This window comes from Helianthus annuus, chromosome 10, assembly GCF_002127325.2.
Source record: "Helianthus annuus cultivar XRQ/B chromosome 10, HanXRQr2.0-SUNRISE, whole genome shotgun sequence".
Taxonomy (NCBI): Eukaryota; Viridiplantae; Streptophyta; class Magnoliopsida; order Asterales; family Asteraceae; genus Helianthus; species Helianthus annuus.
In genome coordinates this window covers 76,580,739-76,593,229 of record NC_035442.2, presented here as the reverse complement: position 1 = coordinate 76,593,229, position 12,491 = coordinate 76,580,739, and positions in this window count along the sequence as shown.

Here is a 12,491-nt window from a genome sequence, read left to right as displayed (position 1 = left end):
TTCTTATGGTAGCTTGAGCCTATAAGCGATTGATCCAACTCAAGATGTGCTCTTGAAAAGACCAAGTCAATGTGCCTCAGCTTTTCTTCTCTCTGCTAAACCTAATAGCACTTCTGCAAGATAACTCCTTTATCAGAACCAAATCTTCAATCTGGAATCACAATAGTTCCTTTTATTGTCCATGTAATCCTTCTGTTGATCTATTAGCGACTTTTAACCTTCCCTGGATCCAGGCAAACCCTGTCGTTGGTTTCCAAGATAAACTAAGGTCTGGTTAATTGTCCTTTGTCATGTTAGCTCAACATAATGGTGATCAACACTTCCATCTATGCAAGGCTTCAAATGGAGCAACCTGAATACTAGCGTGTTAATTATTATTGTAAGGTAACTCTGCCAAGGGCATGTGAGTATCCTAACTTCCTTCGGAGTCCATCATACACGCTCCCAACTTTTCTTTCAAGGGTCCGAAAAGCTTCCTATATCTTATGGTCCAATAAATTTCCCTTTTCCTTTTGGGTTATTAGCGTCGAAGATTGCACTAATCTAGGGAAATTCTTAATAAATCTCCGGTAGTACCCAGCTAGTCTCATGAATCGTCATACTCCCGACGGGGTTTTTGGCGCTCCTCATCATTCACCAACTTCATAGTTAACTTCAAACGTTACTCATGATTCTCCTTGGCTCGCGTGAAAACAAGTATGTCGTCGACGAATATTATCACGAATTCATCCGATCAGGGTTTCCATACCCTGTTCATGAGATCCATGAATATAAATCGCGCATTAATTTAGTCAAAAGGCATGACTAATAACTCGTAATGGCCATATCGTATTCGAAAAGCAGTTCTCAGCGTATCTTTGTCAGCAAATGATGCGTGTTAGTGTATATATGTTTTAGGTGTATATTTTAAGCCCTTTTACACTTTTTAGCCAAGTTTTAAATTTATAAAACACGATATTTACTAACACTAAACACACATATGGGCAAGTGCACCCATCATGGACGTAGTATAGTGTTGGTAAGATACCGAGGTCGTCCAAGGACACAAGAGCTTTTAGTACCGGTTTATCCTCAACGTCTAATCAAATCAAAATGTTAGAAAAGATTTTTAAACTAAGAAAATAAAACTAACTAAAAGCTGAAACTAAAAATCAAAGTAAAAACAGATAGACAAGATGAATCACTTGGATCCGACTCGTGTGTTAGTGTAACCTTTGATTATTTTCGCACTTTTGCACTTATTTAAGAGATTATCTTAGTTATTGTAGTAGGCCCCTCTTTTGAAGGTGACGTTACATTCAACCCAGTAGTTTGAGTCAGCAAGGATACAATCCTAAAGGGTCGGATTATTGAAAGATAATTAATTAAGTTATTAATGCATAATGTGGTAGGCCCCTCTTCTGAAGGCGACGTTACCCTCGGCTAAGTAGTCTGAGTCAGCAGGGATACAGTCCTAAGTAGCCGGGTTAAAGTTTTAATAGTAGTTTAACTTATGAGGGGGTCAAAGAGTTTGGACCCCCGCCATCCAATACCTTTGGGTATTGAAGGAGGTCCTACTAAATTTGACCCAGGTCCTTTGCAGGATCTATACACTGAACAATGGCAAGACTCTTACCAAACCGTTCCCTTAACCCCCGACCAGGTAGCCAACATACCTCCATATAGACCGTGGAGATATGAATGGTGAAAATCTTTTATTTTATATAGACAGTAAAATAATGCCAATACACCACGGACAAATGATAAGGAAGAATCACCTTCAACATAAGAAACTAGTAATTAAAGTCATTAATACAAAACCAATTAAAAAGTGCAAAAGATTAAAAACAAAAAGTATTACACTAAACACTTGTCTTCACCAAGTGATGTAAGAGACTTAGGCAAACATGGCCTTTGATTGTCAAGAACTCTTGATATTCGCTAATTTACACATATTTTAGTCCCCCGTTTTACCCCTATTTTATGCGTTTTCGGCCGTAAAACCGTCATTCGGATATTTAATTATCTACATTTTTGTTTACAGGCCTAAAACAGCATACCAGACAAGATGATAGCGAAAACGAGGACTTTCCGGACAAAACGACGAAGCTGTGAAACTGCTGTTAGAAAACTGACCTGGGCGTTTGGAACGGTCGTGCGACCTCATGCACGACCGTGCGTCACCGATGACCCATGAATGACCCGGCAAAGAACGAGGCGTGCAACTCCGCGTGCAAGGCATTGAAGGCCAACCCGAAATCGCACGGTCGTGCCGTATGCGGATCGGTCGTGCATATCCGACGATCAAACAAGACCTCGGAACTGAACGACCAAAGAACCAAGCGTGCAACCAAGACTTCGGTGAGGAACGGCCGTGCCGAATGAAGAACGCCCGTGCGAGACCGAAGACCAGTCAACGATCTGTGACGTCACGTAGTATGGTGGACTACCACCAATAATTGCTTAAAGTGCACGGTCGTGCGATCGGAAGAATGACCGTGCAACATCGAAAAAGCATAAAAACAGAACAGAACTATTCTATTGTAACTCTGGAATTTTGGAGAGCTTTGCAGACGACTTTGAGGCTCCGAAGGCTTCTGCTTTCACTTGGATTCAAGCCACATTGCCCGGTTTTGCTCATTTACTATCCGGATTCTTAATCTTGTGCTTGTTTATGGTTGGGTTTTCTAATCTTTCCATGTTTTTGTTAATCTTTCAAGCATTCAGATTAATATTTATGTATTATTGTAGCCTTTGGGCAAAAACACAACAATCCCTTGCTTGATTATAACTATTAGTATGTTAATCTTTGTTTGTAATGACACTTTGAAGTATTTTCTATGATTATCTTTGATGATTAGTTTGCAACCTTGTTATTGATATTGATTTCTTGATTATAAGTAATTGTATTGGATGATTGGTGCTTGGTTAGGTAAGATAGTTGAAGAATGAAGCTTATTTAATCATGTATTAGTAAACTTTAAACTTTGTTAACTAGCTTAACTTGGTTAAAATGTGGGCACCATGATACTCTAACGGGTTAGTGGTTTAATAAAATGTAATTATTGTTAATCAAGAAAGCTTGCCTTCACGGAAGGACTCTAACGGGTTAGATGGTGTTGTTACGAATTCTTGCCATGATTTGTTAGCTTAGTTAGTAGTTTCGGCCAAAATTGCTATCTTGGTGAATTTATGCGTAAGATTTGTAAAATGAACTCGGTTGTGATTTAATCTAGTTTATGCTTGTCTCGGTGGTTGCATTGTGTTTATCGGTGTTGCTTTCCTTGATTAAGTGAGGTTAGAAAACTCCTAACGGATGACTAACTTATTTTTAGGAGATTTTCATAGACATTTATCAATTGCACGTTAAAGAACAATTTTAGGTGGTTAAAGTGTGTTTATCGTTTTAACTTTCCGAATGATTGTCATGTTAGGATTCCCGAAAGGGATACTAATTGTCTCGAAATGGAAAATTGACCGAATGCTTCTAGTGCCAAAACTGACTTAGTTGACATGCTGTGGTTGTATATTAAGCAAGGCTATTTATATATAATCTACTATGTTTTATAAGTTTTTATTTATGCTTACTTTAGTTTAATTAAAACCAAAGACAACTTATGTTTTTACCGGTAATTCAGTGGCAAAGGTCTAGTATTATTTCTCCGCCCATTTTCGTGGATCGATACTTGGTTCTTACCGATACTTTATTACATATATGATGGGGTACACTTGCCTCTTTCGTGTGTGTTTTGATGTAAAAGTAATAATCACTTTTATAAATTTAAAACCAATTCGTGTGTAATTTCATTGTAAAAATATGTGTAGTCACGCACGTACCAAGTTTTTGGCGCCGTTGCCGGGGAATGGCGAGTTTTAGGAACGACCCGAGTCATTGTGTTATCGGTGTATATACTTGTTAATATTTGTGTTTATTTTCATGATTATTTATTTGTTGATTTATTTGTTAATATTTCTAGCTTTTAATTCAATTTATTCATTTTCGTGATTCTTTTGTACACTTGTAAATTTTTATTCTATTTATTTGTTCAAATCCGGATTTATTTATTCATTTATTCTTTGAGTTTTCGGCTCTTAAAAATCATTTTCATACTAGCCGATTCGATTATTTTCGTTGCTTTAATTTTTATAAAAATTTCGGCCCATTTTCGGATTTTTATAAATTTTACAGCCCATATTTATACATATTCTGCTTCTATTCAGCAAAAAAAAAAAAAACAGCATTATTATATTAATAAAATATTCATTGTGTCAGTTTTTCGTTTGCAGGTTAATGTCCTCAACTCCCGCGCCCGCTATTGCTGAGCCGACTGACGAACCAGCCCATAATCTTAGAAGAAGTAAGAGGTTGCGCGAAAGGTCGCTTGTCATTGCACAACGCATAGCAAATGCAATCGACGAGCCGGTGATTATCTCTGAAGACGAAAGCTCAGGGGACGAGGAGAGAGTCGTCATGGCGGACGACGACCGACCGCTAAATGAAACAAATCAGCCCGGAAGGGCAGGCCTGGAGCCGAGTATCCTTCAGCCTACTATAGATACTCCTACTTTTGAAATTAGACCTAGTATTATTAATATGGTACAAAATTCTGTACAGTTTGACGGACGTGAGCATGAGGATCCTGGGAGACATATCGCTGCTTTTCTCGCTGTCTGTTCGACATTTAGGATTACAGGTGTTTCGGAGGATGCGATTCGGTTGAGGTTGTTTCCGTTTTCGTTACGTGACAAAGCTAGAGCTTGGCTTATGTCACTTCCTGCCCGGTGCATCAGGACCTGGAATCAGTTGGCAGAGCAGTTTATGCAGAAATATTTTCCACCTGAGAAAACGAACAAACTACGGAACCGGGTTGTTTCCTTTCGCCAGGACGAGGGCGAGTCGTTGCATGCGGCTTGGGAGAGATTCAAGGATTTGTTGATTGATGTGCCACATCATGGCTTCTCCAAGCGACAGTTGGTTTTGACGTTCTATCAGGGGCTCAGCAATAATATGCAAGAGCGATTAGACGTGAACGCGGGAGGCGATCTTGGAACTAAGACGCCGACTGAAGCGTATGATATTATAGAAAAAGCTGCGTTGAAATCCAGCTCGCGTCGGGAAGGAGATAGAAGTCGATCATCATCAACATCATCTCGCTTAGGAGTTCATGCTGTAGACGACTACACGACCATTACTGCATAAATCTCGGCTCTTACATCGAGATTCGACAGGTCCCAGATGATTGCGCATGCTGGCTCGGGATGTGACCAGTGAGGAGTGTCACACGAGCCTGGGGCATGTTTTCAGAGAGTCGTATATGGGGGCCACGAAGAAGTAGATTTTGTGAGTAATCAGGTAAGGCCGCAGAACAACCCGTACAGCAACACCTATAATCCCGGTTGGAGAAATCACCCAAATTTTGGGTGGCGAGCGAACGCAGGAAATCAGAACCCATTGGGGTTCACTCAGCGTGCTCCAGCGCCTCAGCAGGGTCAGCAGTACCAGCAGTACAACCAACCCTACCAGCAACGTCCATATTCGTACCAGAATCAGGGCACTGGGAGTAGCTCCCAGCAGCAGGCCCCTCAGTCTAGTTCCAAGCTGGAGGATATGATGGCTCAGCTTCTCTCTAGCTCTGAAAAACGATACCAACAAAGCGAAGATCGTTTTCTAGCTAACGAGGGAGAAATGAGGAGTCAGAAAGCCTCGATTCAGAATATCGAGAATCAGGTTGGTCAGCTGGCACAGATGATGTCCAAAAGACCCCCAGGCGGTCTTCCGGGTAATACAGAACCAAACCCGGGCGGACACAGAGATGTGAATGCTGTCATGACCAGGAGTGGAAAAACTACCGGACCCGTCATATCGGACTCAGCACCGATCACTGAAGCGGTCCCGACTGACACACCGGACGAGGTGCAAGCCAGGCTGCGCCCAGCAAGTACAGCACAAGTCCAGGAGCCGGTCAAAGATTACACTCCTCCAGTACCTTATCCAGGCAGGCTGAAGAAGCAGAAGAATGAAGAGCAATACGGTAAGTTCCTTGAGTTGTTTAAGCAACTACACATCAATATACCGTTTGTTGAAGCCTTGGCCCAGATGCCAAAGTATGCGAAATTCCTTAAGGATATCCTCTCGAATAAACAGAAGCTCGAGGATATATCATGTGTGGTGATGAATGAGACTTGTTCCGTCGTTCTGCAAAACCGTCTGCCCACGAAAATGGGAGATCCTGGTAGTTTCACGCTCCCGTGTTTGATTGGAAACATGTCTGTTAGCCATGCATTGGCTGACTTGGGAGCGAGTATTAACCTTATGCCGTATAAGGTTTTTACTAAACTGGATCTGGGTGAGCCGTCACCCACTAGGATGAGCATTCGGTTGGCAGACCGCTCAATAAAGTATCCGCGCGGATTTGTGGAAACATGCTTGTAAAAATCGATAAATTTGTTTTCCCCGTGGACTTTGTTATCCTTGACATGTACGAAGATTCAAGAGTACCTTTGATACTTGGACGTCCTTTCCTCAATACAGCGAGGACAATTGTTGATGTGGCAGCTGGCCAAATCACGCTCCGAGTGAATGATGAGCACGTGACATTCGATATCAAAAGATCGATGCAGCATCCGCAAAGTCACGATGACATGCTTTACTATGTCGACATTGTCGATGAATGTGTGTGCTCTCATTTTCAAGGTACTATTGACGAGATTGATTCGGACACACGTCTGTCGTGTGGGGACCTGATTGGCATTACCCAGGAGGGCCACGATTTCGAGCAGCCAGTCTATCAGATTGGTGACGATGGTTCCCAGAGTCCGGAGAGATTTCTTGAAATTGACCATGTGAAAAAGGAGGAAGCAGAGCCTTCGGTTGAAGATCCGACGCCTTTGGAGTTGAAAGAACTCCCGCCACATCTCGAGTATGCATTTCTGGACGAGGAGCGTCGCTTAGCGGTCATAATTTCGGCATCATTGGAAAAGGATGAGAAAAATCAGCTTCTCGAGGTTCTGAGACTTCATAAGAGAGTCATTGCATGGAAAATCATGGATATCAACGGCATCAATCCTTCTTTTTGTACTCACAAGATTCTGATGGAAGACGAGTACAAACCATGTGCACAGCATCAGAGACGTTTAAATCCAAATATGCAGGACGTGGTGAAGAAGGAGGTGATTAAATTGTTGGATGCCGGCATGATTTATCCTATTTCTGACTCTGTATGGGTGAGTCCAGTGCAGGTTGTACCTAAGAAAGGTGGTATGACTGTAGTCTCAAATGATAGGAATGAACTAATTCCTACCCGTACCGTCACTGGGTGGCGAGTTTGCATTGACTACCGCAAGCTCAATGATGCTACTCGCAAGGATCACTTCCCGCTTCCATTCATCGACCAGATGTTGGAACGTCTGTCGGGGAAGTTGTATTACTGTTTCCTGGACGGATTCTCTGGGTACTTCCAGATTCCTATCGCTCCTGAGGATCAGGAGAAGACTACCTTTACATGCCCCTTCGGCACATTCGCCTACCGACGGATGCCTTTTGGGTTGTGTAATGCACCAGCGACCTTCCAGAGATGCATGGTTGCAATTTTCCATGACATGATCGAGGATTCCATGGAGGTTTTCATGGATGATTTTCGGTGTTTGGGGATTCCTTCGATCACTGCTTGGAAAATTTGAGAAAGATGTTGAAGAGGTGTGAGGAGACGAATCTGGTCCTGAACTGGGAGAAATGCCACTTCATGGTGAAAGAGGGCATAGTTCTGGGACACAAGATTTCGCATGCTGGTATGGAGAGCCAAAGTGGATATCATTTCACGACTTCCGCCTCCCACCTCTGTGCGAGCGATACGGAGCTTTCTCGGTCATGCCGGGTTCTATCGGCGATTCATTAAAGATTTTTCAAAAATCGCCAGACCCATGACCCGTTTGTTGGAGAAAGACGCTCCGTTCATATTCGGAGATGATTGCTTGAGAGCCTTTGACCTTCTCAAGCAAAAGTTGATTGAGGCCCCTATTTTAGTTGCACCGGACTGGAGTCTGCCATTTGAGATTATGTGCGACGCGAGTGACTACGCTATAGGGGCCGTTCTTGGCCAAAAGAGAGAAAAGCACTTTCACCCGATCTATTATGCGAGCAAAACTCTTCACGACGCTCAAGAGCATTATACCACGACTGAAAAAGAGCTCTTGGCGGTCGTTTTCGCATTTGACAAATTTAGATTGTACTTGGTGCTTTCGAAAACCGTAGTATATACTGATCACGCTGCCATCCGATATCTCTTCAGCAAACAGGACGCTAAGCCACGTCTGATCAGGTGGATCTTGTTGCTGCAAGAGTTCGATATCGAAATTCAAGATAAAAACGGTGCGTTGAATGTAGCGGCTGACCATCTATCTTAGTTAGAGCATGGAGACATCGTGGACGCGCATTGGGATTCCATAAATGACAACTTCCCACACGAGTCTTTGATGAGTGTTGAGATATGCGATGAGTCGCCATGGTTCGCCGACCTTGCGAACTACCTTGCTTGCGGGATTCTGATTAAAGGGTTGACTCACCAGCAAAAGAGGAAATTCTTTTCGGATGTCAAGCACTACATTTGGGATGACCCTTACTTGTTTCGGGTTGGTGCTGATCAGGTGATCAGGAGATGTGTTTTAGGGAAGGAGGCGACCGATATTCTGCGCCACTGTCACGAGGGACCTACCAGAGGCCACCATGGACCCAACTTTACCGCCAAGAAAGTGTTGGATTTCGGGTTTTATTGGCCGACTATATTTCGTGATGCGCAGAGTTGGGTTAGAGCGTGCGATGCTTGCCAGAGGGCGACAAATATATCGGCACGTGATGAAATGCCTCAGAACTGGATTCAGGTTTGTGAAGTCTTTGATATCTGGGGGATAGACTTCATGGGACCATTCCCCCCCTCACGAGGTAATAAGTACATCCTGGTTGCGCTTGACTATGTATCGAAGTGGGCGGAGGCACAGGCCTTACCCACCAATGATGCCAGGGTGGTCGTGAGATTTTTGAAAAGCTTATTTGCCCGGTTCGGCGCTTCGAAAGCGCTTATCAATGACAGAGGGACGCATTTTTGCAATACTCAGCTCGAGAGAGCTTTGTCCCGTTACGGTGTGCATCACAGTCTATCCACGCCCTATCATCCACAGACAAGCGGGCAGGTGGAAGTCACGAACCGGGGGCTGAAAAGAATCCTTGAGCGGTCGGTAGGTGCAAACCGCAAGGATTGGTCGGATAAGCTTGATGAAGCGTTGTGGGCTTTCCGTACGGCTTAGAAGACGCCTATTGGGACTACTCCCTTTAGGCTTGTGTACGGAAAGGCATGCCATTTACCGGTTGAGTTGGAGCATAAAGCGATGTGGGCGCTGAAAACCGCAAATCTGGACTTAAAAGCCGGAGGTGAAGCCCGGTTTCTCCAGATTCATGAGTTGGAAGAGTTGCGACAACGCGCTTATGAGAGCTCCGTGTTGTACAAGAAGCGCACGAAGAGATTGCACGATAAACGCTTGAAGGACCACAAAGAATTCCAAGCGGGCGATCTTGTTCTTCTTTACAACTTGCGGTTGCGCTTATTTCCCGGAAAGCTTCATTCACGTTGGACAGGCCCATACACGGTTAAAGAGGTATTTCCGTATGGGACTGTTGCAATAGAGAACGCGGACGGCGTTATTTTCAAAGTAAATGGGCATCGCTTGAAGTTGTACGTTGCCGGGCCGACAGAGTCGGTGATGGAGGTCATTGAACTCCAAACCCCGCACACATCATAAGTGTGGGGAGGAGAGAGTCTACGCTGCTGACTCATGGATCAAAAATGCAGCAAGAGCGTATTTTGCGCTTTAGGGGTAGTATCGTCATTTAGGATTTATTTTTCTAGTTTTAGCTTGGAGTCTTGCTATCGACTCGTCGACAAAAAATTAGCATGAGTCTACGCTACTGACTCGCCGACAAAAATGTAGCAGGAGCGTCTTTGGCGCTATAGGGGCAAAATTGTCCGTTTTTATGTTTTTGTAGTTTTAGCGTAATTTAGGTTAGTTAGGTAGTTTCCGTTAGTTTGTACAGTTTCTATTCGTGCCGAGCGAAGGTTCTATGTTGCAATATTGTTAGAACAGTAGGCGTGTTGAAAAAATGGCGAAAAACGGCCAAAACAGTTGCTGGAAATGGCTTCTGCAGAAAAATTCTGATCTGCAGCTGATGCACGACCGTGCCAGGATTCGCACGACCGTGCGTTTCCGAGCTTCTGGCATGGTGGATCGCACCCTCAGTGCATCACCGAGAAAAATGAATGTTGTCGGCGACGCACGACCGTGCCAAACGGAGAACGACCGTGCGTCAGGCTGAGGGCAGTTTTGTCATTTGGCACTATAAATACCCTTATCTGCAGCCCCCATTCACAATTCGCGAAACCCTACCAGCACCAGGCTGTTCCAGAGCGATACTTCATCAAATCGCACGATTTTTCGCACGATCTCACACCCTTCTTCGCACGGTACGTTCCTAGTTGTAGATTTCTTGTTTCCTTGCTTTCTAGGTAGATTTCCTCCGATTCTTCAAGGGATTTATTAGGGTTCTCTTCATAAACAAATCGAAACCCTAACCCTTGTTTGAATCTTGCTTATCGTGAACACCCGGTTAAGTTTCCGACCCCTGTTTGTGCAAAAAAGTTGTTGATTTTGGGAAAATTAGGCTATTCAAAGTTCAGGGGGTTGAAATCTGCAGGTCACCAGTCGCACGGTCGTTCCTTGGATGGAACGGTCGTGCCGTTCCGGGTAAATCACGATTCAAGCTTGTTGTTCGGTGTTGCACGGTTGTGCCGATTGACCGCACGCCATGCAGTTCCGAGTTCCCTGGGCAGATGGTTTACGTCATCGGCGACGCACGACCGTGCGTATCGCCGCACGACCGTGCCGGATGCCCAGATCAGATTTACAGCTCCTTCATAATTGTGCGTTCTGCTGTTTTCGAATAAAATTTTTCCTGTTCCATGATTTCTAACTATATTCCTCGTGCAGATGAATCATCCCTTCCTACAATTCAACCCCAACGACGAGCGTGAGGCTTTATGCATTCCAAAAAGAGACGCACTATGGGCCCGGAGGGGGCAGTTCGGAGTCCCTAGATGGCTGGATTGGGAAGTAATGCAAGAGCTCAATCAGTATGACCGTTTAGAGAACATGATGAGTCGCCCACTTACAAATCTGGTCGGTTGCAACCGACCCGTTTACTTGGAGCTGACCATAGAGTTCTTTGCATCATATGCCTACGAAAAACCGGTTGCTGCTCGACGACCCAAATTCCGCCACAAGGAGCGGATAGCTTTCAGATTATGTGGTCGATGGCACAGGTGGTCGGTTGGTCGTTTGGGTAGGAGGCTCGGGATTTACACTAGAGAAGACATGGATGATCCCGATGTCTTCACAGAACAGTTCACCTTCCCTTCTGATGCAGCACGGGATGCGTTTTGGGCTGCAAATGCCGTTGGGGACCCATACAACCCAAGGATGTCAAAAGCCTCACGACTTAGAGACCCTCTGGTGCGAGTGATGCACCATGTGTTTAGCCACACTATATGCGGTCGCATGGACAGTCTTGGTAACTGTCCAACACCTAATTTAATTTTTCTATATGCATTGGTGGAGAAGGCACCCATCAACTTAGCGGCGCGAATGGTTGAATACTTTGTGAAGTGCTCAGGGAGGACTCCTAGCAGTCAGATACATGGCGGTCAGTATGTGACCGAAATTGCATACAACGAACACCTTATGACTGAGGAGGTACTTCAGGGTCTCACTCTGATAACCGAGGGGGTTCATGTTGACATCAGGTCACTGAAGGCGATGGGGGTAATTGTTGAGACTGATCACGGGGATAGGTTGAGGGGGCTCAACAACGAGGTCTGGGACCCGTTGCCCCCACTCCCAGCAGAGGAAGAGGAAGAGGATGTAGAGATGCAGGAGCAGCACGGACCGCACACACCACCGCACCACACACCGCCACACCAGCCGCAACACCATGAGTACTACCAGCATCAGGATTGGCCTGAGTTTTATCAGCAGTTCCAGCAGATGCGTGTTACGCAGGAACAGCATGGTACGTACATCGACCAGATTAGGACCAGCCAGGACCATATCCGGGCTAGTCAGGATCAGCTCAGGGCCACGCAGGATCAGCTGAGGCATAGCCAGGAGAGCTTATACCAGGGGGTGAGTGCCGGATTTTCGTACCTATTCGGGGAGATGCACCATGCATATCCCGACTACTTTCAGCACCCTCCACAGTTCCCACCGTGGAACCCACCTGGTTATGGCGGTGCGGGCCCATCCTTCACGAGAGACGATGACGGTGATGACGAGTAGGAGTTGGTGGTGATGTTAGTTGGTGGTTTTTATTATTATTTTAGTACTTGTCATTTCGGGTTTTCTTTTTGCTTAGTATGTCGAACACCCTCGGATTGTATTGTATTTTAAAACACTTTACTTTATGTTGTGTC